General features: G+C 51.5%; 1 protein-coding gene across 4 annotated transcripts in view; it reads right to left on the bottom strand.

Annotated features, from left to right (window-relative positions):
- Positions 1-18,673, bottom strand: part of LOC131519405 (uncharacterized) — a 344,031-nt gene that overhangs the window by 47,533 nt on the left and 277,825 nt on the right. The window contains exon 1 of one of the 4 annotated variants that reach the window (XM_058742434.1): positions 4,149-4,346. The exons of the other annotated variants lie outside the window; for them this stretch is intronic. The gene's annotated coding sequence lies outside the window, so the exon portion shown is untranslated. Of the gene's footprint in view, positions 1-4,148; positions 4,347-18,673 lie in introns of those variants that run through there. 4 annotated transcript variants of the gene reach the window in all.

The raw sequence follows: 18,673 nt of genomic DNA on the forward strand, positions 1-18,673 counted from the left end.
CCCGGCTGGTTGGCCTCGGCCAAGCCGCCGCCTGACGCTGGGGCCGCAGGCGGACCTTGGGAGTAAAGCGCCGGGACCCGCGTCCCTGCCTCCGCCTGTCCCCGCAAGTCCTTCGAGGAAGCCGGGAAGGAAGAGGCCGCCAGCCGCGCCTGCCGGGAGCGCGCTGGGCAGGGGTGCAGCCGTGCTCTTCCCCTCCCCTCCCCCCCTCCGCCCGCCGCGGGCGCCCGTCCTGCCGGGAGAGCGGAGGCCGGGCTGCAAAGAGCCGCCCGCGTTTCCAGGACCCGCAAAAGTCGCTGCTCAAGTCGGCGGATCCGCAGAGCTGACCTGTCGGTGCCGGAGCCTTGGGTTTTAAGGAGAAAACGCCGGCGCCTCTAAATTTCGCTGGGGCTTCTCCGGAGGCCGCCTGAGCCGCGTTCTCTGCTGTTTCAATCCGAATGGTTTCACAGTGGGATTTTTGTATACTTTTTATACATCTGCAACCTCCCCCCACCGCCGCCCGCAGATTTTGTCTTCCTTCTTGGCTTAACTACCTGTGCGCAATGGTCTCCTTCGAGAAAACATACTGCATTGTGATTCTTCCTTGTCTTATTTTGTCAGTAATTACCACCAAATTAAATGGGTCACTGGTAAAGTTTCATTTACACAACCCCCCCCATAATTAACAGTTTGAATACACCTTTTTACATTGTACAAAAGTTGTAATTTTCTAACGCGTAGTTTTTTATTGATAAAGAATGCTCGTGTGCCGCACGTAATAAGAATACAGAGCACCTGGTGTGACAGTGGGTGTGTCTGGGTCCTCTGTAAGCAAGTGCAAAGACTCATCAAAGATCAAACTTTCCGGAACGCGGGGAGCTTCCTCACCATTCAAATTAAAATCTGTAGAACGTAAAGGTCTGAGAATACAGGACTTCTGACGGAGCTAACTTCCAAAGCCAAAATCCTTGGGAGACACAACCAGCCTCTGCAGGTAAACGCAGGCACCCAGCAGGCCGCGGGGCGATAGTTTCTGAAGCGCTCAGAGCGGGTCTTTCAAGGCCCTGATGCGTCCCCGCTGAGTCCAGGCCAGTCCAGGTGAGCCTGGTTACCAGGGGTGTTTGCAGGGGAGAGGCGCAGTGAGCAGGAACACAGCCCTGTCTCACACTCTCTCATTAGCCCCACATAGAAAAGGCATCACTCACAAGAGGAGACAAGTCATGAGGAATTTCTATATGAAAAGAAATAAAGTGAAATCAGAGATGCTTTTTTCTTACAGGCCATGCCTGTTATTGCAAATTAGATTAGCCACACGGGCTTCAATACCAACGTGACACGGGGTTCACAGGAGCGAAAGGGCCATCCTCTCCAATCTCTCCTTCCATCGGCGCGTCTCACATAAATTACATCTTGTCCTTTAATACACTTTTCAACGAGATTAAAACATCACTTTGACACAATTTCAAGCCTTTCAGTGGGGCGTGTTGCTTACTCCAGAAACTGCAATCACAAAGGGAGGCCCTCTGAGGTCCTGGAGCAGCGGGGTTGGGCCCAGAAGCCAGCGCCCTTGCCCTGTGCGCTCCCCGGAAGGAGGCCCCGTGGGCTCACTGCGATGCTCTCTCACCTGGGGGGTGGGGGGCAGACACGGCTGACCGCTGAGGGGAAGTCAGATTTCCCTCCGCTTCCCGTGAAGGTCGAGGACCCACCTGGGGGGGGGGTGCTTTCTGAGGATCACATTGCAGTGTTCCTTCCTCCTTATTTGGGGTGCAGGCCTTGCACACACAGGACGGGCCGGGCAGGACCCGCAGCCCACCCTCAAGCATCCCCCGGATGCCCCTTCCCCACAGGCGGGGGCACCATGAAAATGAGGCAGAAGGTTTGGCAGATCAGGAAGAGAACTGCTTCACACAGCCTTTGAACCCTAAATCTCGGGGGGCAGTGTGGAAAAAGTGGGTGAACATAGTTTCCTGCAAAACTGGTTAACGGAGGGTTCCAGCTCTCCAACCGGCTGCTGGCACTGTGTCTCCCCTTGGGGACTGGCTGCTCCAGGGCTGGCACCCAGCGCTCTGGGGAGGGGCCCCCAAAGGACGGAGGGCCCCAGCAGGCCACAGGGAAGGGGTGTTCCGGTTACAGAGCAGGGACCCTGTGCTTTCTACATATTTTGGCTGAAATTGTGTTCAGCCCTCAGAGCTCACAGCCACATCTGCGACTGGAGAGGCCAGTTACCACCGGCCTTTCCAGGTAGACGCGATCTCGGCCAGTGAGCAGGTCGCCTGCACCCTGAGCACAGCTCCACCACCTCTTCCTACTGGCGGCAGGGGAATGGGTCCGTTCAGTGTCGCTGCCCACGCTTCCCCCCAGGGTCCTTGGCAGAGGCCGCCTCCTTCTATCCCAACTGCCCTTCACCGCCCCCCCCCCCCCGCCCCCACGCTCGCAGCAGCAGCTGACTCCCACTCCTGGCTCAGCCTTTCGGTCCAACCTCTCCAGGAATAAAAAGGACCAGAACTCGAGGCCACCTGGACGTTTTCTGTCGTTTTTGGGCGTTCTGTGTTGATCCAAGCTGGGACGAGCTACCCGGCCTGCCTCGCGCTCCGGGAGAGACGCTCTCCGGGGAGACCTGGAGAGGAGGTGGGGTGGGGGCGGAATTCCTTTCCGCGTGGATCCTGGCCTTAACCTTTGGTCTTCGCCACCCTTGGGTGTGTCCGGGACACTGGCCGCGCGGGACGTTTCAGGCACCACAGGCCCGTTAGGCCCAAGCAGGGGGAGGGGCCTGGGGTAACGAGATCCTGGTTCTGGGGTAGAACAGAGCAGGACCCCTCCCTCCCTAACTCCAGCCTAAGGGAAAACCCCGACCCGCCGCCTGGGCAGCACTGCTGAGGTGGCCAGGGCTTTAGGGTGCCCTGAGCCCATCGAGGTGCCGAGAGCGTAGTCCGTCCCGCTCCCCCGCCCTTCACAAAGGGGCTTCCAGGACGCCGGCCCCTCCGCGCTCCCGGAAACCAATGCGGTAAAGCGGGCTGTTAATGGGTTAATTGACTGGCGGCCGCTATCGTGTTCGAACACCTGTTTCCTGCAGGCCGAATCGGCCAGCCTCGTTCAGTCCCGGGTCGATGGCTGCCAGGCCGGCCCCGCCCCGTCCGTCCACTCCAGCACCGGCCGCAGCCGAGAATCCATGTGACCCTTGAAACTTCTCGACCTTTCCTCTCCGCGGGCGGCTCAAACCTGGGAAATCAGGGCGGAAGCGGGCGGCGGCCCCGCGCGGGTGGGGAGGCTGCGGGCTGTGCGCTCGGAGGACCGAGGCGGGTACCAGAGATGCCGAGCGGGCGCGATTTCGCAGGAGGAGGGAGGACGCACCGAGGGGGACTGGGCGCCCGCGCCGGGGTCACCCCCGCCGCTCAGCGGGCGGGGCTTTGGGGGCACCCCGGGCCCCATCTCGGGGTGCCCTCCCCTAGCCTGCGGGACCAGGACGACCGCCACGCTCGCGGGGGGTTCCGGGCCGGGCACCCGGTGGGTCCAGAGGCGTTTGCGGCTTGTCAAGGGCTCACTGCTCATTGGTGTGTGTGTGTGTGTGTGTGTGTGTGTGTGTGTGTATTAACAGTCAAGACCGTCGGTCAGTCAAAGTTAAATTGATTCTTTGCCCAAAACACCTCTCACTAAATGGCACACGCTCTACGTGTTCATTTTTAAAACATAATCTCCACCGGCGGATTTCGTTCTCAGCGCCGCTGGGTGCGCACAGCCAAGAGCCGGAGCCAGCGCCGCCAAGGGCAAGGGCGCGGAGCCGGGAGAAGGGGGCCGCCGCCGCCGCCGCCGCCACCAGCCCTCCCGCAAACCGCTGCCCCGACCGTCCTCCGCCCTGCCAAAACAGGGCGACCCGGAGAGGAACAAGTGTCGGTCCACTGGGCGGCGGCCAATCCCAAAAGCCGAGAAGGAGGGAGGAGTGACCGTACAGACTAGAAAATGACAAATGCCCCCCCCCCCCCCCGCCAGGCTCGAGAATAGCCCTAGGCGGTCACCAGGGCTACGCACCTGTTCTTTACCGGGGACAGCCGCGGGGACACAGTGCGCGCCTTTTGGGGAAGTCACCGTGGAGACACCGCGCCCCTCGCCGCGCCTTTCACGCCCCCTCCCCAGCTTCGCGCGGCCCGCGGCCCCGCGCAAGTTCAGGCACTTACAGTGAGTTCCTCCTCCGGCGCCGGCGGGTCCCCGGCGCTCCGCCCGCCGCACCTGCCGGCCCCGCGCCTCGGGTCCCGCTGGCCCGCCCGCTCCGCGCGCCGGGCGCCTCCACCCGGGGACCCCCGCCGGCCGGCTCCCGGCGGCGCCCGCACCGTAGACGCGGCGCCACGCGCACGCACACTCACACGCGCACACACGCTCCCCCGCTCGCACACTCGCTGCACACGCACCCGCGGCTCGCCCGCCTCGCGCACACCCTCCCAGACACACGCGCTGCGGGCGAGAGAGACAAGAAAATGAAATTTATTATTGATAGGGAAGACTTTAAAGACAATTTCAAGTTATTGTTTTTCTCTGGAAAAAGGGGGATCCCTGCACATAATGAAACGCCTTTTGTGTGGCGCCGAACAATACCAAACAAGTATTCTAATAAATAGCCACTTTTTTGTTCCTGCTCGACAGTGAATAGAATCGAGCAGTTGGTTCGCGAGCAGCTGCGACGCCGTTTTGAGCGGGAGGTGGAGCCGCGCGCCCCCCGAGCCCCTGCGCCGCGCCCCCCGTCTCCCCCCACCCCCACCCGGGCCGCCCGCGCGCCCCTCGCCCTGGGCCCCATCCCCCGGCGCCGCTCCCCACCAGGCCCCGCCTGGGCTCAGATTCCCGCTCAGCAAAACCGCAGGGGCCAGAGCGCGCTCCTCCCTGTACCTCCGCCCAGGCTGCCCGCGAGCCTCTGCCCCCTCCCCATAAAATAGATGTCACTCCCGTATCACACACGCTTCCGATTTTCGCCTCCAGCTGCTCTCCTGTCTCTGAGGGGGAGGATGTCCGCCCCCACCCGCGGTCCCGAGTCCCCTCGGCCGTGTCCCAGGGCCATCGGCGCCGCCCCCTGCTCCCATCCCGCCACGTCCCCGCTCTAGGCTCGCCCCTCGCCGCGATGGAGTTTCAGCTTTGTTCTTCCGCCCAGGGGACACCTTGGCCTTGTTTTCCGTCCCCCACCTCCTCCTCTGCTACTCGCTTTTAAGCAACCCCCCCCCCCCCCCAGCTGCTGAACGGAAGGCAGTGACTAAGGATTAGTGTTGTGGACACAAAACTCTCCAGGTAAAAAGTGTCCACGGTCAGGTGGCCTGGCATTTCGGCTCCACGGCTGGTGGGGAGCCCTCTGCGGGGCAGAGTCCCTGGCCGCCCCTTTGGAGGACCAAGCCACCCGCGGCGAAGGCGCCTGGGCTGGAGCCACATCTCGGCCCCACCCCCACCCCTACCCCCACCCCCACTTGGGCCTCTCTTCCCTGTACTTCTCTTCTGTTATCTCTGTCTCTGTGTGTGTCTGTCTGTCTGTCTCCCCCCTACCGCCTTCCTTTTCTCTCTCTTCTGTTCTCTTTCTCCTCAACTGTGTAAAGATGTCAGCACTTGGGACTTAGAACTAGCACCCTCTGATACTCTCTGGAAATGGATCAAGAGCTGTCTTTCTGAAAATGATGACCCCAAGGACACATGAGCCCCTCCCACCAGAGGGAAAGCCATTTACCATTTTTTTTTTTTTTTTTTTTTTTTTTTGGAATAAAGAAGTAGCAGTAGGGCTCACGGGAACGTCTTCGGTGCTTGTCAGCCCCTTGGCGCTCCAAGGCAAGGGTGTGTGCATTTATCTATACATCTTGGACAAGTGCGTGATAATTTTTTTTTTCACTGCTTGCAGCTGCAGTTTTCAGGAGATCCTTGTCTGGCTCCCAATTGTGGAGACAAAAAACCCACATGACTTTTACTCAATGGACTTTAATCTAGAGAAACACTATGTCAGTTGCAAATTATTTCTGAACCGGACTCGGCTCCCAAGAAGTTCAGGGAGAGGAGGTAGTGTTCTGGAAATGGGGGGACAGCTCGGACGCTAGCCGGGACCCTTCCTAGCGGTTCGCTTTCCCCGAAAGGCACGCTGGTGTAACTGTTACATGCAAAATAAAGCAGGTAGGTTGCTTGACTTGGCAGTTGTTATTATTATTATTATTATTATTATTATTATTATTTGAAATCTGCTTTTGAGAGACCGCGTTCCCTTGGAGTTTAAGGCAATTTAGTTATGTCACCTGAAATCTCGGTGACAACAGGAAGAGAGTGTGGTGCTTGACATTTTTTTAAAACCGGTTTTGCGCAGGAATCTCGTGGTTGGGGGGGGGGCACGAAGGCGCTGGGGTTGGACCGATTCCAGCAGACACCCTGAGAGCGCTTTCCTTCTGTATGGAGAATGGAAACATTTTGGAATCCAGATTTAAAACTTTGACTTACATTTTACACGTTAAATCACTGAAAGATTGGGTACAACACTGCAAATATTTGAGTGGTTTTGTAAGCGGCGCAGCCGCCAGTCAGCCGGCTTTGACAGGCTGCCACGATCTGTCACTTAATAGTGGGTGTTGGGCTAAGTGCAAAACACTGTGGCAAACAGATGTCAAACCCGCATCTCACATCAGTGGGGGCTGTGGAGCCTTAACCTCCCTCCCGGTCGGGCTCCGAGGGGCCCCTGCGTACGCGGGCGCGCATCCTCGGGACGCGCTTCTCCGGGAAGCAAGTCGCGGCCTCGGGACTCGGCAAGGAAGCCCCGCGGGCCGAAGGCGCTGCGCGGCCGGGGAAGGACTGCGGCGAGGGGCCCGCCCCCGCCCTACCCCCCCACCCTTCGCCCCCGGCCCGCCCGCCTCAGCCCTGCACACGCCTGCGGCGGGCCCCGGCGACCTTGAGCCCAGCCCCGCGCTGCCCTCGGGCCCGCGCCGCGCCCCGGCTTCTGCACGGCGACCTGGGCCCCGCTGCCAGCCTTTCCCGCGGCCCCGGCCAGTGAGGCCGACCAGCCACCGTGGCGGGGCTGGCGGGCACAACCCAGGGCAGCCAGGTGTCGGCGGCCACGCGGGGCCGCAGCGAGGCCCAGAGCCACAACCAGAGCGCGGGGGGCAGCGGCCGCTCCCCCTGCCCGCTGGCCCGAGCTGGGGCATGCGGGTCGGATCCCCTCGTTCTCCCTGCAGGTGCCGAGGGCGGGGGCGGAGGGTGCGCGGCGCCCTCGCTGCCGCGAGGGGAGGGCGGAGGCGCAAAAGAACATCTTCTTTGTTCAGGCGCCCCCGGGCGGGCCTGGGACTCCCCCTCCTCTCCCCAGCGGGCTCTCCTCCCCAAGGCCTGCAGGGCCCCGAGCTCTTGGAGAACCTCGCCTCCCTTTCCTTCCCTGCAGCTCCCGCGGACCCTTTGTATGTCTGGTCCCCGCGCACCATTAACACTGGGGCGTGGTTGGGGGGCGCGGGGTCCTGCACGTTCGGTTCTCCTGGCAAATCCGTGCATTGGCTGATTTTTCCGCAGGAAGGGCGGTCGCGTTTACTCACGCACAGACGTGTGTCTCCCCACATTTCCCCAAATGTCCCGAGTTGTCACCTGCTGGCGATGCCCAACTTGCCCACGGAATGCACATGTTTACAAGACTACGTCCTAATTTATCAAGTAAGGGCCGTGGGACAACAGACTTCTTGTTAGATTTTTAGAAAAGGGACTGCCTCTGGTTTGCTGCTCCCCCCCCCCACACTTCTCCTTCCCTTTGCCAGAACCATCCTCCCAAGTCTTCAGCTAGAACTTCTTCTTGAGGCTGGAAGGTCAAAACGGAAGATTCTGCTTATACCACAAGATGTGATAAAAGGCACATGTATCAGTATGAAGATTAAAAAAAAATTCTCAGGGTTTTCCCTTGGAGAAAGAAAGCTGCTCCACTCTGTTTTGCAAATTCCCTCATGGTAGGCCTTTAAAAATGACCAAGAGTCTTTAGGCTACTATCTATAATAAACAGAGGTCAAAACGCTAGTTTTAATCTGCTTTACCATACAGTCAGCCTGAGTGAGACTCGTTCTCATTTTCCACAAACGCACACGCTAAACACGCTGGAAACAAGGCCCCTCCTTGTGTCTCATCGTCTCCTTGATGGAATGGAATCAAAACATAATTTAATGCTCCCCCAACTCTTTTAAATGTAAGAACAAATATTCCACTGGAAGTTTGAAGAGAACCGAAGCTTCTCTGGTGTGCACTTAGTCTGATTATATTGTAATGGAAAACCAGATGTGCCAACTTTGTGAGAGTTTTCACAGGCCTCTAGGACTAATTAATTCTAAATGCATAAAAATAAAGATGTGAAGATTTCCCTCTCTGACCACAGCCCGCTATTTTCACATGTGAAAGTATCCAGACTAGTGGGAACGCAGCTCTACTTCACATTCAAATCACCTGCTGCCTTCTAGAACATTCCAGTGTCCTATCCCAGATCAACTGACTCAATCTCCTGAAAGACTTAGCAGCATTTTCAAAAAAGGCCCGAAGTGATTCTGATTATAATTCAGAGTTGAGAGTCCCTGCCTGAAACTAATATTTCTAAGAAATTACTTAAAAATCCTCCAAGAGGGGCGCGCCTGGGGGGCTCAGTTGGTTAAGTGTCTGACTCTTGATCTTGGTTCAGGTCATGACCTCATGGCTGGTGGGTGAGCTTTGCATCAGCACTGAGCCTGCTTGGGATTCTGTCCCTCCTCCTCTCTCTGTCCCTCCCCAGCTTGTGTGTGCGTGTTCTCTCTCTATATATATAAATGAATAAACTTAAAAAAAATCCTCCAAGAAATCACGTCGTCTTATAATTATAATAAATGGTTTTCCAATGTTAAGGAAGTATTATAACGTAAAAGCGCTTACTACAGCCTCCGTGGGTAACGTCGTGGACTATGCTGACGTGTACTCTGGATGTATCCGTGTTCCCATGTATATATAGTGAACCACGACTGGGCATCCTCCAATTGTCCCACAGAATCCTCGCTGGTCTTCTGAAGTGAACGGGGGTGCTGGGGGTTGTCAAACAGGACCGGTGTCACCTTGGGCAGGCAGAGCTGCCTCAGCACGTGTGATGTCTGACTTGGAGTTAGAAGGTAGGACTGGGCAAGAGGCAGGTCCTCACTGGACAGACTTACTAAGGTGTAAAAGGCGTAAAGGGGAGGGGAGGGCAAGTCACACGTGCTGAACATAACAGCCATGTGTGGTTGAGGGGCCACACGATCCCAGTGTTAGGTATGCTGCAGCCGTGCCTACCAGAGAAAGACCACTGGAAGAGCCCTGAGGAGGGGCTTGGAGGGGGGAGGAGAGGCGAGCAGAGGCTGGAGAGGGCAGGCTTCTTTCGAAGGAAGCTTCCAGGAGGTGGGGCCGTGTCTACAGTCATAGTCATAGTTAGTGGGCTCTCCACATTATTCGAATCCACCCCCCCACGAATTATTTAAGTTCTATCTACTCACTCTTTGTTAAAGATGATAACTCTCTCCTGGTGATATGTTTCTATGCCATTTATCCAAGGATTTAAACTGAACCAAGTCGTGAGCAGTAAAATAATGAATTTTGCTGATTTCCCAAGTTTCCATATTCACATTTACCTGGACATAAGTCTCTCCCGTCCCATTCTTTCCCGGCAGGCAACCCTCGCAGCAAAACGGGTGCCCTTAGAACTGAGTCCACAAGTTCTTGACCAGGAAGAGAACTGGGATCTCCAAATGGTCTCCGAATCAGAGCTGGAAAGGGCCAGTAGTTCATTTTATTCCAGGCTTCATGTAGACTCGCACCTGTAATCATTGGAGGACCTCACCAAAGGGTTAAATATGGTCCGTGGAGAAGAACTTGAATGACTAGTTGTCCGTAAAAGGAGGAGGAGTGTGATGTACTCACACGCATAAATGAATACGGAGCTTCCTCTCTGTAGATACCTCTCTATATGAATACATGTTTGAATAAAGGATCTTCTCAGCCATTGATTAATTCTAACGGAAACAGATGATCTTCGAAAAGCTAAAATCACTTAGTAAAGTTGCTAATATTTACGGCCTCGTCTGCTTCACAGTTGATGTGCACTCTAGTCTAGACAAGGTGGCTTTCCAGCCTGTGGATGGCACTGAGGGCGGCAGGCGCCCGGGAGAGCGGTGTGCGCACTGTCAGCGTGGAGGTGTTTGTTCACAAGTGAGGTGGTCCTGGCATTAGTTAGTGCAAGGCCACCTGCACTGCAGCCTGGCTTTGTTCTGCTGTCCTGTGCCGTGCGACCTTGAGCAAGGGACTCCCCTTCTCCCAATCTGTGCCCTCGCCTGTAGAGTAGAGAGATTCACTCCCGGCTTGTAGGATTATTGAACAACTGAGTGATGTGGTCACTGTAAAAGCACCCGAGACCTGGCACTCAAAAAAATCACCGTGTCATTCATTCATTCCAAGCCCTCTTGTGTGGTCTTCCTGCGGACACGCTCATGTGGGTTTCCCCGGCAAAGGGGAGCCGTGAGTGGATGGAGGGATGTCAGGCCAAGCCATGCCTCATTCTCCAGGGAGAAAGCCGCCAGCCTGACCAGGGGCTGCCCTGGCCAGAGGCATCTGTTTGCAGGAACCCGGGACTCTATTTACCTTGACACTTCAGTGTTTTCATCTGAAAACCTAGGATGAATTCTCCTTTCTCAGAATGTTTTTCAGACCTGCAGTCTGTAATAGCTGTTTGGCACTCTGTCACCTGCTGTCTTGTAATCAAATTGGCTCTTTTGGGAAACTGTTACCAAATCTTAAGTTTTGTGTTACCTCCACTGATAAAAGGCTGATTTATGGACTTGACCAAAAGCTCAGTTGAAATACTCAGGGTGCAACCCCTATTCCATAAATTACAGCCTTTGGATCCTATTCCTTCTTTGGTGTGGGAGTTTTTTTTTCTTTTTTCAGAACTTCATTCATCCATGTCACAAAGATTTACTGATCTCCAACTGCGTGCCAGGCCCCGTGTGGGCCCCGGGGACCCGATGCTGAACTGGGTCTTGTCCTCGCCGGGCACACAGTCCTCTGCTAGAAAGCAGGTCCGCAGGTGGGGTTGGGGGAGACTTGGGGTGTTTCTTCTGGACCGGCCCTCTCAGTCGGCCTTTGATGCTGCTCTCTTCCGTCCAGTGTGTACTGCTTCCATTTTTTTTTTTTTAGTGTTTATTTATTTTTGAGAGAGACAGAGCATGAGCAGGGGAAGGCACAGAGAGAAGGAGACACAGAAAATGAAGCAGGCGCAAGGCTCCGAGCTGTCAGCACAGAGCCCAATGTGGGGCTCGAACCCACGAACCGTGAGATCATGACTTGAGCCAAAGTCAGACGCTCAACCGACTGAGCCACCCAGGTGCCCCCGGTGTGTACTCCTTAAAGCTTCGTTTGCTTTTGTTTTAGTTTTGTTTCTGGTGACGGATTTCTTTTCCTCCCTCGCTTTTAGGTCTGTGATCACATGGTGAAGGTGAAGCTTCCTTGGGAAAAAAAGGTGATAGGACTTTTCTCTGGTTTCAAATGTACATGCTACTGAAGCCCCTGAACGACTCAGCCTAGAATAAGGTTCTATCGTGGCGCGTGAGCTCAGCGCAGGCGAACATCTGACTATGAGGGGCATGGTTGCTTCACCAGTCTGGGACCTCAATTTCCCAGGCTTCACAGTAAGGCAGCGGGATTTCACTGTGTCTGTATCTCCTTGCTAGAGCTAATGCTTTGTGAGCCCAGACTTGAATAATGGAACATCCTTCATGATTTAAACCTCTAGGGTTCAACTTCTTGGTCTGGGAAGTGGGTACAAAAGTGTGCTGGCCTCACAGGAGCATCAGTGTTGGAGGAGAAATCCAGAAGCGTCTGAAGATCAATGCCGATCATCACAGGGAATTTCCACCCTCGCCCCAGCCAGTGGGGCAGTGCGGGGGGCAGATGGGCAGGGGCACAGCGACCGCCCTCTTGACATAAACACTTCCTGCTGTTGAATTTTGCAGCTCTGGCAGAGTAGTGAGTATTAGGAACTCAAAGAGTGATTTCATAAAGAAAAAAAAAGTGTAGTTTACACCAAAATGGAATAAACCCCCTTTTGAGTAACAACAATCTGCATAAATGCTTTAAGAAAGCCTATAATTATGATAAAAATGTTGCTCAAAGTTAAAATTATGAAGCAATCAAGATTTATAAACAGTCTGTCATCGACTTTTAATCATTCTTTCTTTTTTATATACAAACTGTACACAATATATGTTTGCAATATATCATACTATACATTTTATTTTCAGTAATTTAGCCGAGTAAAATATATGTGAGGTGGCACTGAGATGCTAGGTTATATATGCACACGATTATGGGCGTATAGCTGCCTACAGACACACACACGCGTGCACGTACACAGACACACATCTTTTTGGCTAGTATCTTACACAGAAAAGATGCAGGCTGTAACTGTATCAGAATCTCTTTAGAATTTTTTGGAACCAAGCTCCTTTTGCAATAGTTTGAAAAAGTATCATATGCATATGAATATTAATTTCTCTTTGCCACAAAGAAAATATTTAAGTCACCAGACGATTGACGCCAAAATGGATCAGACTAACCAACACTTGTCCCTCTTGGGCAAAAATTGCCTAACTTGAGTGGAGGGAAATAATAAGCACTTTGCCGACCGTGTGAAGGGCTGACTTGATATGTGAGTTTGGAGACGCTGTGTTTGAGGCTTTCTCTTTGATGATAGAAAAATGTTTAAGCTTAAATTGAAGAGTGGCATATAAGGATAACCTTGACGGCAATAGGTATTTATTAACTGGCTCTTTTTGTCAGGGATCCAAGGAAGACTGTAGAAGTTATTTCTGGTGATTGTATGAGAGTGATTTTCCTGTGGGTCGTCCTCCTCTCCTTCCACTCTTCTTCAACCCTAGTGTCTTTGAGCATTTGCCCTCTAGATTGCCCGCCTGATGGACACAACTCAGCTCCGTCCCCAGCTGGTCCTTACTACGGCAAACCACACACGCCGGGAGCCCAAAGAGCCAACGCATTAAATGGGAAGGACTTTTGAGGCCGATCTCATCACCTGAACATTTGAAAGGCAAAGATTAACTGCCAAAACTTCATGGTCTCGATAGATGCTGACCTACATCACATTGCCTCTCTCGCGGCCAACATCCGCATCTAGCGTTAGTGCCCTCTGAGAGGCGTATCGTCCTCGCTGTCTTGGAAGACGCAGGCGCGACAGATGTGTGAGCACCAGATCGGGTTTTGTTGCCTGTGTGCGGAGCACGCTGCTGAACCTGACCCTGCTCAGAACATTTCAGCGGTGCCCCTCCTCTGAAGATACAATCTCATACTGTTAGCCAATGCCCCACTGGCTATTCCGGGGCCATCTTGGACTGGGTCCCCAGGTACCAGTGTCAAGCCCTTGGGTCTCCTCTCATAACCTTGTCTTGGTTCTCATAAGCTCTTGCGTCTTGGACACTTTGTCCCCAAACTCTTGTCCCACCTGCTCATCACCCGATTCACTTGAAGAGGTTTCCACACAGCATAAATAAGGGTACTCTGTCACAGTTCAAACACCGAACATCTATCGCAGTTTTAACTACAGACTTATTTCTGTGGCTATTTGTTTAATATCCATTTTCCCCCCTAGACCGTAAACTTTGTGAGGGCAAAGATTGCATCATTTGTTCAACCCTGTATTTCCTGTTTGGTGTTTTTTTTTGTTTTTTTTTGAGAGGGAGAGAATATGTGAGCATGCATGCCAGAGCACAGGGGAGGGGCAGAGAGAATCTCAAGCAGGGTCCGTGCTCTCAGCCCAGACTCTGACGCAGGGCTCGATCTCAAAAACTTGGGATTGCGACCTGAGCTGAAATCAAGAGCGGGATACTTAACTGACTGAACCACCCAGGCGCCCCTAAACCCTGCATTTCTGATGTCTAGCACATTGTAGATACTCAATAAATATTTACTGGATAGGTAAAGATAAATGATAATGGGCTGCTGCCTATGATGGAGGAACTGTTCCTAGATTGCCCTGCAGCCACAGGTAACTGCAAAATATCACAAAATATGTGAGAGACAGCAGTTTCCCAGCAGCAGGTACCAGGCATCCCAAGAGCATGATCTTTAACAGAAGTACACTCATGAGGTGAGCTCATGCCCTTGCTCTCTGCCTGGGGACAATTTACCGGATGTGGTACAGACGGCTAGAGCTCAAAGAGATCACGGTGGCCCCCCTGAGTTGAGAAAGCAGCAGTCGGAGCTCTGGGAACCTGAACCAGCTGGAATCTGTGGGGTGAAACATCAGAGCGGGGAGAATCATGCCAGGAGAGGGCCCGGATGCCCTTGTGTGTGGCCCAAAGCCAGGCTGTCCTTGCACGAGGCCAGATTCGCCAGGGCTTACCAGACGGGAGCTGGTAAGGGATCGAGAGGAAAACAGAAAACCGGAGCATGAGCGGTGTCGACACTGTCTGTGCTCCAGCCCTGCTGCGAGAGAGCTCACACACCCACCTCTGCCACCCGTGGCATCCAGACGAGACACCAGAAAGACCCCTTCACGAGTGAGGAACACATTCCTGTGTAAGCTTTCCTCTAGTCCAGCCCCAGCAAAACCTAATGCCAAGGCCTGGAAAGATCCACAAGGGACATAAATATATGTTGACAGTTAAGTCTGGCCAAGTGAGAGAGCCTTTGGAAACACTAGACGCCCACGGATCTGCACCAATAAAGCAGGAAACCAAGTTTACGGTGATCATTCAGTCACTGATTTGCCTGCTGTCATAACAGTCAATACTAAAAAGATGAGGGGAGCAGAATTCAGTCTCTAGGACACATTATCTACAATCCACACACAGTTACATAGTCTGTATCTTTGACTCTTTCCCCATAAGCACCTGCCACCAGTGTTCTTGTCATGTGGACGGACAGTAGCTGCAAGATGCCTGTGTGCAAACCTCTAGTCTTTAACTCCAACAATTGTGCAGCTCTTGGGGTTAACTTCTCTGACCCAGTTCATAGTCCAGTCGGTCCTTATGCTCACAGCCTTAAAAACAGTCTCAACCCATCCTTATTTCACTAACTCTACTATGGCCAAACCACAACCTTGGTTAAGTGAACTCCCGACACCCAACACTTCCAAATGAACAGCTGAATGTGGCTGGAGAAAAACAAACAAAAACAGTTTGAAAAAGTCAGTAGGCATATTGGGAAACAGGAAGATGAGATCTTTAGTCAAGACAAAAACTGGTCAATAGAAACTAACCCTGAGACGGCCCAGAGTGTGCACTTAGCAAAGATTATAAATTTTTTTTAATGTTTATTTATTTTTGAGAGAGGGACAGAGACAGAGCGTGAGCAGGGGAGGGGGAGAGGGAGAGGAGACACAGAATCCAAAGTAGGCTCCAGGCTCTGACCTGTCAGCACAGAGCCCAACGCAGGGCTGGAACTCACGAACCGTGAGATCATGACCTGAGCTGAAGTCGGACGCTTAACCAACTGAGCCACCCAGGTGCCCCAGTCTTAGCAAAGATTTTAAAGGAACTTTTATATGTTCAAAGACTTGAAGGAAAAGCCAGTCTTAATAAGCAAACAGACTGAGAAACTCAGCAAAGAATTGGGAGTTATAAGCAGGAGACAAATGAATGTTGTGGATCTTAAAAATAGAGTAACTACAATGAAAATCCATGAGGTAGGCTTGACAACAGGCAGGAGATGTCAGAAAGAAGAGTAATTAATCTGAAGACATTAACATATATTGTTCCATCTGAAGAATGGAGAGAAAAAAACTGAAGAAAAATAAACAGAGGAGTCTCAGGGACCTATGGACATTATCAAATAGTCTAACACACATGTAATTGGAGGCCAGAAGGAGGAGCTGGTGATATGAGATATGAACATGTTCTTGAGGAAATAATGACCAATACCTGCTTAATTTGATGAAAAACATGGTTTACAGATCCAGGAAGCTCATCCAACTCCAAGCAACATAAATACAAAAACAATCATACTAAGCACATTGTAGTTACACAGCTGAAAACAAAGATAAAGGGAAAATCTTGAAATTAGCTGGAGAGAAGAGACGCAAACACAGGGGCATAAGTTGATTCCCCGTGAAGTACAATAGGGACCATAAAGTAAAGGAAGGATGTCTTTAAAACCGCCTCCCCCAAACTATCGACCCACAGCAGTTTCATAGGAAGCAAACACATCCCTCAGAAGAAGGCTGTTAAAGGAGATTTTCACATCAGTGAAAGCGGGCAGGACTCACAGCTAATACACCCGCACTACAAACAACGCTAAAAGAGGCGCTCGGTGAAAGGACACGATACCAGGTGGAAACCGGCGTCAAGAGGCAGAAATGAAAAGCAACGAACATGCAAAATAAGATTGTTTTCGGTCTTCCCACAATTTGCTTAAAAGATAACTAAGCGTTCAGAGAGTAAGTCCGTGACTTTAGAAGCAGTATGGAGGGGACACATCCATGTGGAGACTGAATCCATACCCTTGGCGCCACGAATTCCAACAAGTTCATGCTTATTTCCCGATAGAGAAAAAAAAATGAAAAAAAAAAAAAAGGAAGCAAAACACAATGTGAGGATGAGAACGTTTGATCACAAAGTGAACCCAAGCACTGGGAGGTCATGAATTTTCAGAATATTTTGCCAACAGAGGTTTTTTGTTTGTTTGTTTGTTTGTTTTAATTTTTTGTAACGTTTATTTACTTTTGAGACAGAGACAGAGCATGAACGGGGGAGGGTCAGAGAGAGAGGGAGACACAGAATCTGAAACAGGCTCCAGGCTCTGAGCTGTCAGCACAGAGCCCGACATGGGGCTCGAACTCACGAACCGCGAGATCATGACCTGAGCCGAAGTCGGACGCTTAACCAACTGACTGAGCCACCCAGGCGCCCCTTGCCAACAGAGTTTTTAACTCACTCTTAGGAAATTTCTTGAGGATGAAGTGCCTGTTACCGTCCAGTGAGAAACTAGGCTATGTTGAGGAATCGCTGTGTTCTTTTCAAATACAACAAACAGTCTACCTCCATTGTACTGATACCTTGTTTCTCTGCCTGTTTCTTGCTTTTCCTCAAGAGTCCTTGTTTCATGACAGATAAGGGACAGAATGGTGAGTGAGGAACCCGGCCCATTTTTAAGAACTGAGATTTGTTTGCAATATAAATTGATCATTATTTTTCACATCGCTGCCCAAGGGCATTCAGAATAATTTTTCCTCCTGAGAGGTTCATGGAGAGACTTTGGAACTGAATAGTTACTTGGCTCTGGGTATCTTTGTAAATGATAAAATAAAGATGCATTTCTTTGGGGATAAACAAAGGAACAGCCAAGCATCCACCATGAGATTTGCTATTTTAGTCTTTCTTTCTTCCCCTCCTCCCGCCCTCCTCCTTCTCTTTCTCTCTCTATTCTTTCTGTCTGTCTGTCCCTCTCTTTCCTTCTCTCATTGGATATTGGCCATGTGTTTTTCTTTTTTAAATAGTAGTGATTTGTGTTTGGGGTTATGAGTCCTCTATTTTAAGTGAGTTGCACTTGGCAATAAAGGAAGCATGCTGTATCACACTGAACTTAGTGTTTGTCACTCGTGAGGACAAATACGGTATTGCCTATGAAGACACCAAGTTAACACTTTTCCCCATTTTTTCTTGTTACTTGACACAAAAACACATTTTTGTTTTACTTCCCTAGTAGGCTTAAAGGTACAACAATCTGTCTGCCTCCCTGTCTGTCTCTTCTGATAACAGATACACTTACCGAGGTCTTTTCTTTGAGGCTCCGTGGGATGTTCTCTCAAAAAGCGAAGTTATGCATATCAATAAAAAAAATCCAAAAAAACCCCCAAAAAACGGTGTTTCACATGCCTGCTTGACAGTTATTTGCAGTGCTAGAAAATAATATTAAAAGACAATGCTAATGAAGTCTTATCTAATTTTTTAGACAAATTTACTTAGATTTAAAAATCCGGGGCATCTGGGTGGCTCAGTCGGTTAAGCGTCCGACTTCAGCTCAGGTCATGATCTCACGGTTCGTGAGTTCGAGCCCTGCGTAGGGCTCTGTGCTGACAGCTCAGAGCCTGGAGCCTGCTGCGGATTCTGGGTCTCCCTCTCTCTCTCTGCCCCTCCCTGCTCTGTCTCTCAAAAATAAATAAACATCAAAAAAATAATGAGAGTATTACTGAACATTTTTTTATTGGTACTATTACTGGATATTTCTTACATATCCTGTATGTCATTCAAGGACTACACTGCTGAACTTTGAAGCCTAAAAATAAAATGTCCCACACCCAGCAGCATGAGTGTTACCTGGGAGTCCACCCCAGACCCACTGAATCAGGAACCTCATGTTAAAAGGACCCCAGGAAGTGCCCGGGGTTTCAGATTTGCCTGTTGGATTGATGTGCATGGGAAGACTTTTAGAGAAAAACAAGATTGTGTATTTGTTTGAAGCTGTTTCATGTGATCAATTCCCAAACGGAAGTTAAGATTCTCAATGATTGTTTTGATACTTTACTAAAATTTGTGTTTTTGCAAAAGCAAAAAGAAATCGACTGTCTTATATTTTAAGAGAACGATAAAAGGTGCAATGTAATGTTCCTAAAAGAGACTTCACGCGTTTTTTGGGGTGAGACTACTGTAAATCTCAGTTTAGCACGTAAGTACGTGATTATGTACTGTCTGCTTCCTCATCACCATCCCACACTGCTTTGTGCTTGCTA

Source organism: Neofelis nebulosa, chromosome 1, assembly GCF_028018385.1.
Source record: "Neofelis nebulosa isolate mNeoNeb1 chromosome 1, mNeoNeb1.pri, whole genome shotgun sequence".
Lineage (NCBI taxonomy): Eukaryota > Metazoa > Chordata > Mammalia > Carnivora > Felidae > Neofelis > Neofelis nebulosa.